At 47.3% G+C, this 12069-nt stretch overlaps 1 protein-coding gene across 1 annotated transcript in view; it reads right to left on the bottom strand.

Annotated features, from left to right (window-relative positions):
- Window positions 1-11920, bottom strand: part of Tfap4 (transcription factor AP-4) — a 44272-nt gene extending 32352 nt beyond the window's left edge. The window contains exon 1 of the mRNA XM_034505248.2: window positions 11087-11920. The gene's annotated coding sequence lies outside the window, so the exon portion shown is untranslated. The remainder of the gene's footprint in view (window positions 1-11086) is intronic.
- Between the last annotated feature and the right edge of the window lie 149 nt (window positions 11921-12069).

A 12069-nucleotide genomic window follows, 5' to 3' on the forward strand; every position in this document is an offset into this window, starting at 1 on the left:
CTGACTTCATGGAGCTCACTGGAGCAAGAGAGTCAGAAAGAAAAAATCAAGCCCATAAACAGAAAAGAATTCCAAGGGTGGAAATAGCTACAGAAGGAAGGGACCAACAGAGACAGATAACAAAGTGGTGAAGGGAGTGGGTGGAACTCTTCGGGAATCACCTATGAGCAAAGGCCTTATCCTCCTCAGTCTGCTCACACCTAATCATGAGAACTAGTCCGATGTCTTCTTGTTACCCTCAGAGCGGAAAGCCTAGATGGGTTCTTTTATTTTTATACATTTATTTATTGCGGGGTTGGAAGGATGGCTCAATGAATACAGGTGCTTGCTGCTTGACATGCAGGCCTGCCAACCTGAGCCTGATCCTCTGACCCCCAAAACCATGTGACTCTACAAAGTAGTCTTCTGACCTCTGCATTCCCGGCCCCAATAATAATTAATAATTAATAGTAATAGATTTATTTTATTTAGATTATGGTATGTGGGGGTCTGGGTTTGTGCACATGAGTACAGGTACCCGTGGAGACCAGAAGAGTATCAGATCTCCCTGGAACTGAGTTATAGGACAGACATAGTGTGGGTGCTGGGACTTGAACTCAGGCCTTCTGCAGGAGCAATACATGCTCTTAACCACTGAACCATCTCATCAACTCATACAAACTTAATTTTAAGGTTTATTTATGTATTTTATGCATGAGTGTTTTGTCTGCATGTACATCTGACACCAGAAGAGGGCACTGAATCCCATTTTAGGTGATTATGAACCCGCATATGGGTGTTGGGAATTGAAATCAGGTCCTTTAGAAAAGCAGCCAGGGCTATTATCCACTGACATTTCACCAATTCCTTGGATCATTTTCATAAGAGTTTCAGTGGGACAATGTCTAAGCCATTTGATGCATACTTTATAACACTATAGAATTTAGTGGTTTTCACCATAGTTACAGTATCCTGTGCCCACAATTTATTTTGGAACATTTTTTGTTGTTACTTTGTTTTTTTGAAGACAGGGTTTCTTTGTGTAGCCCTGGCTGTCCTAGAACTCAATCTGTAGACCAGGCTGGACTCAAGATCAGAGATCAACCTGCCTCTGCCTCCTAAGTGCTGGGATCAAAGGTGCACACCAGTAGTTTATGTTTAATGCCAGCATGTAAGTTTCAGGCCAGCCTGGACTCTGGAGTAGAACCCTGCCTTAAAATAAAAAACAAACAAACAAACAAATAAAATAGAGAGGGCTGCTGCTATAGCTCACTTGGTAGAGGGCCTGCCTAGACTTATCAAGCCTTGGGTTTGATCTTTGACATCGCATACAGCAAGCAAGGTGGTATACACCTGTTGTCTTAGCATTTGGGAATTGGAGGCAGGAGAACTGTTAAGTTCAATATCATCCTACGTTACATGGCCAGTACAAGCCACCGAAGGAAGCAGAAGACCTACACCACGTATAAAATGGGCTGGGGAGTGACTCAGTGATGGAGAACACCGCCTGCTGTTTGTTTGTTATTTGTCTCATATTAATCCCTCTGATAATAATGATTGTGTTATGATACAAATGAAAGTGAGGCCAGCCTGCTCTACCGAGTGACTTCTAAGACAGCCAAGGCTTCGCAGAGAAACCCTTTCTCAAAACAAAACAAACAAGGAGAGCGGGGTCTGCTCTGTAAGAGGATCTGGGTTCAATTTCCAGTGCCTACATGGCAGCGGACATCTCTCTGTAACTCCAGTTCCGGGACTCTGACATCCCAGGCACTGCACTCGGGTGGTGGACAGACAAACATCATCAAAGCTGCATGCCATATACCTAAACAAACAAAACACAACTAAGCCAAGCTCAGTGGCCTGGCAGCTCACACTTTTAGTCTCAGCACTCAGCAGGCAGAGGCAGGTGGGTCTCTGTGAGTTTGGGGCCAGCTTAGGGTACATGGGATCCTACTTTTGTGTGTGTTTAAAATTTATTACTTTTATGTGTATGGATTTTTTTTTTCCTGCTTGAGTGTGGCTACTTGAGTTCCTGGTACCAGAGGAGAGCACTGAACTGGATGGAACTCTGTAAGAGCAGTAAGTGCCATCTCTTCAACCCTGAAGACACTTTAAAAGAAAACTCATGACATCTTCAAGATTCCTTCATGTAGCATTCAGTGGTTCATTCCTTCCTAAATATAGTATCCTATCAGTAGACTGCAGTTCGTCCATCTCCTGATGGACACAGGCCAATCTTCTAAGACTTGATGATATAGAACATTTGGAACCAGGTATGGTATCAAATGCAGGAGGTAAGTCCAGCAACCACAAGGCTGAGGCAGAAGAGTTTCATATTCAAGGACCTCCTGAGCTTCAGGTTAGCCTCGGAGACCCTGCTTCTTAAAAATGAAGAATGAAGAAGAGGAGGAGGAGAAAGAGGAGGAAGAGGAGGGAAGAAGGAAGGAAGGAAGGAAGGAAGGAAGGAAGGAAGGAAGGAAGGAAGGAAGGAAGGAGAAGCAGAGGAGCGGGACTTTGGGTACAAGGCTTGATGTTACAGAGTCAAGGCTGGAGCTGTAACTCAGTGATATGGTGAGAGAGAGAGTGATAAGCAGCAGTGGGAAGACCTGATTATCATCTCCAGTACTGCAAAGAAAAGCCAGAGGATGGTGAGATGGTTTAGTCAATAAGGGTGCTCACTGCTAAGCGCACGCGTGTGTGTGTGTGTGTGTGTGTGTGTGTGTGTGTGTGTGTGTACTTGTGCAGAGGCTGGAGGTCAATTTCAGGTGTATTTTATACACCAATCTATCATGCATATGGGGTATGTGTGGATGTATGCCATGGCGTAGGTGTGAGAGAACAGAGTGAGGGACTCAGCTCTCTCCTTCCACCATTTAGGTTCCAGGTACTGAACTCGGGTCTTCCGGCTCAGCAGCAAGCACCTTCACCTTACCGTCCTGCTGGCCCCACCTTGTTTTCTGGGTCTCTTAATGACCTGGAGCTTGCCAAGAAAGCTAGACTGCTAGACTGCCTAGACAGCAAGCCCTCAGGACCCATCTGTCTTTACCTCCCCAGTGTAGAGATTCCCAAGTGCTACCAAGTCTCCCACTGATCCAGGCTTCCAACCTTCTCAGTCCATCTTTCTCTCCAGGGAGTTCATGACTCTTTTGTGTAGCCTTGAACCTCTTGGGGGCTCGAAAGGCATTCCTGCCTCCTTTATTCCTAGTATTACATTCTTTTAAATTTTTTATTTATTTACTTTGATTTGATGTGTATGGGTGCTTTGCCTGCATGCATGTGTACCACAGACATTCCTGGTGTTCTCAGGCTAGAAGGTGTTAGAATCCCTGAAACTGAAACTGCAGATGGCTGTGAGCTGCCCTGACCTTGCTGGGAATCACCTGTGCTTATGCGAGTGAAGTGCTCCTTTGAGGAGCAGCCAGAACTCTTAACCACTCAGCCATCCCTCTAGCCCTCTATCCCCACCACTTCCCTACTCCCACCCTTCTTCTCTCCCTGCCTAAAGTTACTTTTACTTGACTGCATACCCTGGAGAGGTGACAAGCCCTTTCCAGAAAATAAAGGCATCTCTCAGAAGATGATATCCATGATGGCTTAGTATACCCTTGTTCTATCTAGGGTGCTCTTTACTGCGACAGGTCCACAGAAGCAGTGCCTGCCCATCTGTCATCTCTGGAGGTAGGTCAGTCTCTGACCCCATCCCTAGCACTGAGGTTGGAAAGGGAAGACCAGAGGGCCTCTCTCTGGTTGAAGTCATCTAAGTCTGGTCTCCACACAGGGTTCAGGCAGTGATGTCAGCTATCAGCTTCAGCCCTGGATGATATCTGCCTGCAAAGCTATGTGACCTCGGGCAACTAACTTACTCTTCCTGAGCCTGATTTCCTCCCAGATAACAGGAGTGAGCACCCACTTTCAGTTGTCCTGATGAAACAAAACAAAAAACCAAACAAACCAAAATCCATAAAACACTTGTCATTTGCTCAAAACAGTAAGCCATTATCATCATTCTTTTTCTGGACTCCAGCCACACCAGGCAGCATTTTCCACCGAATGCATTCAGGTCGTCTGTTCCCCTGCTTCCTTCGGGTCTTTTTGGGGCAGGATTTCAAGACAGGATTTCATGTGGTTCATGTTGCCCTCAAGATTGCTACACAGCCGAGACCGACCTTGAATCGTGATGCTCCTGCCTCCACTTTCTTGAGTGCTGGGATTACAGGTATGCGTGGGCAGCCCTGGTTTTCTGTGATGCTGGACAGTACTTGACTACTGAGCCACGTCTCTAAGCCCCTTTCTTCAGGTCACCTTCTCAGCTACTCTACTGTTATTGACCTCGGGCAACTAACTGGCGGGCACTGCTTCTGTGGACCTTGTACTCATCTGACAGCCTACTGGTTTTATTGTTGTTGGGCGGTCGTCCATTGGAACTGGAACCAAAGCCCCAGAGCCGTTCTACTTTTTACGCCGGTTCCGATGAAGGAATCCCTATGGACTCTGCTGTAAGCCAGACTTTGGGGACTTGGGCAAGGAGGGCGGACAGGGATGGAGTGGGGGAGGACCATGGGACAAAGCTTCGCCACACCTACGGACCGCTGCGAGCTCCTCCCCAGGACCGGCAGCGGAGAACGCACACGAGGTCACCTCCCGGGCGCTCCCAGCCGGAAGGAGGCCCCTTAAGGGCCGGAGAGGCGGGACGCCTGAGGCTAGCCACGCCCCCAGATGCAAGTCTCTCTGTGTATGGGCGGAGCCATCAGGGCTGAGATACGCTTGCACTTCCGCGCCGAGTTGCCTCATTCATATTTATGAACCGGTAGGGGCGGGGCCTGGCTCGCCTTCAGCGCCCCGCCCCCGGCCTGGGATCCCGCCCCGGCGGAGGCTCAAGCCCCAGCGGGGCGCCCCCGGCTTCCGCTTTGGGGAGGGAGTTTCCACTTGGTCACGACTCAAAAATGTGTCGCGGCCGCTCCTCCCTGCCCCAGGGTGTGTCTGTGGGGTCTCCTCCATGCGAGGGAAAGAGCAAAGAGGCAAAGGAAAGGATTGCTCTTCTCTCCTGGGAAAGGACAGAGAAAACGCAGGGTAGACCCGCTCCTAGCCTTGTCGGTGCCTGTAATTAGCCTTTTCTTTTCTCAGGAGATGGGTTTCAAACTCAGTACCTCAAGCATGGTAGGCCAGCACCCTACAACTGAGCTAGACCTTCGGCTGTATTCTCCTTTCTTGTCAGGCCCTGTACCCTCTATGTGAACTACCTTTTAAACATCCCAACAAGAAGTCAACAATTAAATTTAAAAACGTCTCCACTATTTCACTGATGTGCAGTGTTATCACACAAGAAGCTCAAGGACGGCAAGTGGTGGCGCATGCCTTTAATCCTAGCACTTGGGAGGCAGAAGCAGGCAGATTTCTGAGTTCAAGGCCAGCCTGGTCTACAGAGTGAGTTCCAGGACAGCCAGGGCTACACAGAGAAACCCTGTCTTGAAAAACAAAAACAAAAACAAAACAAAACAAAAGACAAAAAAAACCTAATAAGCTCAAGGACGGCTGAGATTTGATGAGACAACACAGGGGGCTTTCTAGATAGCTGGTGCTTGATCCTCTACCACTCATTCATAACTGAAGCTTTCCCTAAGGCCCTCCTGTCTTGCTATGTGCAGCCAAGGGGCAAGTTGTCTCAGTGTTCAAGTCCCAGGGAAGCCAAAGCACCAAGGCTTCTTAGGCAAGGACAGACTTCTTAGGCAAAATAAAAAGGGCAGGCACTGGGGACAGCCAGACATTCCAACCGGCTGTCACTTAGGCGTGCCAGCTCAATGTAACTGCACGGGTTGCATGTCCATGAAGCCAGACTGCTGAACGATTCCAGCCAGGGGCTTTTTTAGGGTGGAGTAGCCAGTGTGGATATCCCCACTTGCTGTGTTATTCTCCCATTGGAGCATCCAGAGTCTATTCCCAACTTCTGAAATGAATCCTTGAGCCTCTTTAGGACGGATCTTTCTCTGAGAGTATGTTCTGATTCTACCAGACTTAGCCAGGTGCTAGGTGTGTCCCGAACATTTTCTCCTCGGCCCTATAGGCCCTGTATAGTCAGACCGAGGGTGGGCCTTCTTACCCTAGGCCTGCTTTTTCTCCTGGATAATGGTATGAGGAACAACCAGGGACACTTCCAGAATAAACACCCCACCCATAGGCAGCCCCAGCCCTGCAGACTCAGCAGGGCCAGCAGCAACCAACACATTGCTGGGGTGTTGCTCACGCTCACACTGCCCACTGCTGAAGGTTACTAAGTCATCTGCGCTCCTTCTTCTCATCCACCCTTTTACCGAGTCCTTGGCTAACATGGGTTGAAGCATCAAGAACGAGAGATACCATGTGTTTCCTTTTCTCTTCCACACTGGTAGAAGCCTTTCCATGAGCTTTCTTTCCACTGAGCCTCTTGCAGCCCCTATAAGGAATCCCGCAGACTGCTCTACCACAGTAGGGAGTGAGGCTTAGAGAGCCAGTGCTTTGCCTCAGGCAGGAGTCAGAGTTTGAGACTTGTTTATTCATCCTGAGTCCCAGCATGTCTCCCTTTTTTTTTTTTTTTTTTTTTTTTTTTTTTTTTTTTTTTTCTATCCTCTATCTATCTATCTATCTATCTACCTACCTATCTCTCCACCACTGCCTGGCTGTCTCCTGTTTTTTCAACCTAAGGTCTCAAGTTTACCTGCTTGTGAGTTAAAGGTCCATGCCACTACGCCTGGCTTTCCCACATAAGCCTAAATGCTCATTCTTCTTTATGTTTATTTTTATTTATTCAGCTCATGTGTGTTTGGGTTTTATCTGCTTGTATGTATGTATACCATACATGCATGAGTGGTGCCCTTAATGGTTGCACTATATCAAGAGGGTACTGGGAATAGACCACAGAACTTCTGCAAGAGCAGCAAGTAACCTTAACTACTGAGCCATCATCTCTCAAGCACCTATTTCATTTCTGTTGTTGTTAGGTTTTTGTTTTGTTTTGTTTGAGACATGGCTTCTCTGTTTAACAAGCCTATCCTGGACTTGCTTTATAGATCAGGCTGGCCTCGAACTCACAGAGATCCTCCTGTCTCTGCATCTTGAGCACTGGGATAAAGGCGTATACTATCACTCCTGGCTTAACTATTATTAAGTTTTAATTATTTAATTATTATTAACTATTATTATAAACTTAACCTTTAACTCACAAGCAGGTAAACTTGAGACCTTAGGTTGAAAAAACAGGAGACAGCCAGGCAGTGGTGGAGAGATAGGTAGGTAGATAGATAGATAGATAGATAGAGGATAGAAAAAAAAAAAAAAAAAAAAAAAAAAAAAAAAAAAGGGAGACATGCTGGGACTCAGGATGAATAAACAAGTCTCAAACTCTGACTCCTGCCTGAGGCAAAGCACTGGCTCTCTAAGCCTCACTCCCTACTGTGGTAGAGCAGTCTGCGGGATTCCTTAATTTTTAACATAGGATTTTATACTTGCCAGGATGGCTCTAAATTATTGTGTAGCCTAGGATGATCTTGCATTTCTGACCTGCCTGCCTCTACAGCAACCTCCCAACTCTTTTTAGTGATCCTGTGCCTGGAACTGAGGCTTGCCAATGCTAGGAAAGTGCACGCCTCCGAGCTCCGCTCTTAGTTCAAAGCTCATTTATGTTGCTTTGTATCTTTTACACTCTTGGCTTCAGGCTCGGAAAAGACAGAATCTTCCCTATGCCTCTGATGTCTGTATGGACCTAACCGTGTGTGTTAACTGAAGAACCAGTTATTAAACTTAGATAGTACACGATGCTCTCACTAAGGTGTCCTGAGCATGCACATAATCCTTTGGGGGTTTGACAGGTAAGAGGTCCTCTGCCCTCAATGATCTCCTTAAAGGCTTGGGTGGGGCTGCCTAGCCTGGCACATAGAGTTAGCCTTCAATAAACAGCAAATGGACACATAAGAACTTAACACTCAGCCAGGTATGGTATCACAAGCACTGGGAGGCCAAGGCAGATCTCTGTGAGATCTTTCTCTCTTTCTTTCTCGCTTTCTCTCTCTCTCTCTTTCTTTCTTTCTTTTTTCCCCCAAGATTTATTTATTTACCAAAAACAAACAAAATAAGCCAGATGGTGGTAGCCCATGCCCTTAATCTGGGCACTCAGAGTTGGAGGCCAGCCTGGTCTAAGCAAGTTACAGCATAGTTAAGAATACACAGAGAAACCCTGTCTCAAAAAAAAAAAAAAAAAAAAAAAGTATTTATTTTTTAAATACATGAGCGTTTTACCTGCATGAATGTATACCACATGAATGTCCAGTGTCTGTAAAGGTTGGAAGAGGGCATTGGATCTTCTGCAACTGGAGTTCCATAAGTTTGTGAGCCACCATGTGGCTGCTGAGAATGGAACCTAGGTTCTCTTCAAAAGCAAGAAGTGCTCTTAACCACTGAGCCATCTCTCCAGACCTCTCTGAATTCATGACCAGCCTGATCTACAAAACAAGTCCAGCTGGGCAGTGGTGGATTTCTGAGTTCCAGGCCAGCCTGGTCTACAGAGTGAGTTCCAGGACAGCCAGAGCTGTACAGAGAAAACCTGTCTCGAAAACCAAAACAAAACAAGTCCAGATCAGTTAGGGCCACACAGTGAAACTCTGTTTCAAAAACTAACAAGGAAACAAAAAATGACAAAAAAAAAAAAAAAAAAAAAAAGATCATAATAAGCATTTTTTTGAATGGATGTGGACTGAAGACATATTCAACACATGGTTTCTTTGCTGTGATTTGTTCTAGGTGATACTAACAAGTACTGTCCCACTGAGCCACACCCCCACTTCCATACCTGTTTATTAGTAAAAGGTTAGGACACCAAATTCAGCCTTAAGATATGCCAACCAGTCATATTTAGGAGGCATTTACTCCTCTACAAGGGAAAACACATTGAGTCCTACCTTGGGGGCTTTCCAGATGGTACGGGAAAACCACTCTCCTTCCACTTCCTCGACTAGAGGAAGGAAGCATCTGAGAGAAGGGCTCTGAGAGAGGAGAGGACCAGGACCAAGACACTAAGAACAGAGAGGGTCTCTAATTACCCACTGTTTACCACGAAGAACTCCAAGAAAACCTGCCTGACCCCTTTGGTTCCCTACCTTTCCAGATATCTGATGTCCTAGGGAGCCAGTGATTTCAAGTACATACTTTGGAATCAAACCACTGAGATTGCAACCTGAACTATATTTCCTACTAGCTTATAAAAACTTGGTTATCGCCAGAGGTTGGGGTGGAATGGGGGGAGTCGGGGGTGGGGGTCACACACCTTTAATCCCACCCAGCACTAGTTTATGAGTTTGAGGCCTGCTACACAAAGAAAACCTATGTTGAAAACAAAACAAGTAACTACAACAAAACCATTGGCTATGCCAATGTCCCTTTGCCTCAGTTTCCACTTCTGTAAAATGGGAATAATGGGATCCATTCTTGAAGTTCTTGGGAATACAGTGAAAATGTACAGAGAGCCGGGGCTACACAGAGAAACCCTGTCTCGAAAAACCAAAAAAAAAAAAAAAAAAAAAAAAAAAAATGTACAGAGAAAATGGTACAGAGAAAGAAGTGGTATTTGCGATAGAATTTTGTATCCCCAGCCAGCCTTAAAATCCAGATACAGGTTGAGCCAGGGGCTCAACCTCCTGAGGAACAGCTGCCTGGATCAAGGCCTAACCCACTACTATACCTAGTTTAGCAGTCTCTCTTCAGTCTTTTTTATTTACTTACTTAGTTTTGTTTTCAGAGGTAGGCTCACTCTATGTGGCCCTGGTTGGCCTGGGACTTGCTATGTAAACCAGGCTGGCTTTGAACACTTTATTTTTTGAATGCTGAAGATAAGATCTCACTCTGGGGCTGGAAAGATGGCTCAGCAGCTAAGAGCACTGACTGCTCTTCCAGAGTTCCTGAGTTCAATTCCCAGCAACCACATGGTGGCTCACAACCATCTGTAATGGGATCTGATGCCCTCATCTGGTGTGTCTGAAGACAGCTACAGTGTACTCACATATAATAAATAAATCTTTAAAAAAAAAAAACTCACTTTGTAGCCCAGGCTGCCCTGGAATTCACTATGTAATTCAGGCTGACCTTGAACTTGTGGTGATCCTCCCAAGTGCTGGGATTTCAGGCTTTTGTCTTTAATCTTGTTGGTTTTGCAGAAAACATCCAAATTTTGCTAACTTTTTTTTTCTCTCAGTAGTTATGAGGACACTAGTTAGGTCCTGGAACTGGACCAGGCTTCACTAAAGGATCACTAGTCTAGTCTATATTAAGTGTACCTCCACGTTCCCATGTTTCAGAGGAGTGGGCTCATTACTATTTACCACCAAGCCTCCAGGATCCTGAGTCTGAATTCTCCCTCAGAACAAAACAAAGAAAAACATTCTGAAGTGAAGTTTCTTAGGCCCAAGTTTTCCTCAGCTGGGGTTGTTGGCCTTTTGTCTCTAAAATTACACAGTGCCTGGTGAACCACAAGCACTTGATACTTTTTTTTTCTGGGATCAGGGGCTGAACCTAGGAACAAGTGCTGTACTGCTACAGCTACACCCCTAGCCCCTCAATAAGCTTTTTTCCTTTTCCTTTTTATTAAATAGATTAATACTAGTCAGCCAGTTTCACAGTACGGATGTGCCCAAGTACCTGTAGTCAGCTTAGGTGAAATACTGCCCTAGGACTAGGTTAACGGAACAGCTGAATTGCAGATTCAAGATGCCGGGAGAGGGCGCTTTGCAGTCCTTCGCCTCAGACTCTGGTGATGTTCGGATAGTGGAAGGATCCAGAGTCGGCCCTTAACAGCCCCCTCCTGGAAGCTTTAGGTCCCGGAGCTGGCCTTCCCCGGGTCCATCTGCCAGCTAATGTTTAACCCGGCAGCACTACGACATAATCCACACAGGGGAAATGGGGTGGGGGGAGGGCATTATCCCCACCTTTCTCCTAGTGAGCCGTCCTTCCTAAATCCCTTTCGTGTATTAAAAGAACATAAAAACCTACTATGTGTTTCATTCAAATCGAAGCATCCATCATGACTACATAATCAGTTAAGAGCACCATTTGATCACCACGTCAGGAGCACCGATTATGTGCCTACCTTTGCACCAGACCAGGAACGCGTGCCAAGAGCAGTGTCTGGGGATGGGTATGCCCCGTGATCAAGACTCAGGTCCTGATGCTGCTCTGGCGCAGACCGAGGCATCAAATGCCTGAATGAAAACAGAATTCCAAGCCGGGTCAGCACTTCACTTACTGGAGATGCTGACTTTGAAGTGCCTTTTCCTTTCCTGTGTTCAAGTCCAGCTTCGGATCAGGAGGGCTGTCTTTTTGAACTGAGACTTGTCACCAGACAGCCGACGGGTAAAAAGATACTAGGCGTGGACTCAGGAATCACCCAAAGAAAACACTAAAGAACGCCAAGTCTGAGCTTCCCAGGAAAAGGTGGGAAACAGCCGGGCTGCGGGTGTGCAAGCGTTACTGACTTACATCCACTTTTCAGTGACCAACTGATTGAACTTACAGACCCCAAGTGCGATGACCCCGGCCGCGCTCAGATTGGGGGACCTAGGTTGTCCAGGCGGCTGTCACCAAGATAACGGAATCCTGGATTGGTTGTGGCCAGGCCTTGTGCTTATTTCACCGAGAGGGCAATTGAGGCTGAAGACAAGGCAAAGCTGGAAGAGGGAAGCGTGGCCTCGAACCCCTCGGAATCGAAAAGGCCTTTGCCTGCGCGTTCCTGGAACTGGACTGGGCGGGGAAATCAGGGCTTCTTTCTGAGAGGCGTTTCTACCACCTCCGCGGCTGCCAAGGGCCGCGGGGCCCTGGCCAAGGTGACCCCGCAGGAGGAGGGGAGGGTCCCCGCCCCTCGCCCGTTCTGGCCGCCTCCATCTTCCCGGTCCTTGGGGCTTTTCCTCCGGGCCGGCGCGCCCGCCCCTCTCCCAGGCTTCCCCAGGGGCGGGATAGCTCTCCCTCCCCCGCCCCCCAGGCCTTGTCCTAGCGCTGCCCTCGGGCTGGGGGCGGGACCGCGGCCGGCGAGGGGGGAGTGGAGGAGGACGCGCGCCTCGGCTACGGCGGGGCTCC

This window comes from Arvicanthis niloticus, chromosome 6, assembly GCF_011762505.2.
Source record: "Arvicanthis niloticus isolate mArvNil1 chromosome 6, mArvNil1.pat.X, whole genome shotgun sequence".
Taxonomy (NCBI): Eukaryota; Metazoa; Chordata; class Mammalia; order Rodentia; family Muridae; genus Arvicanthis; species Arvicanthis niloticus.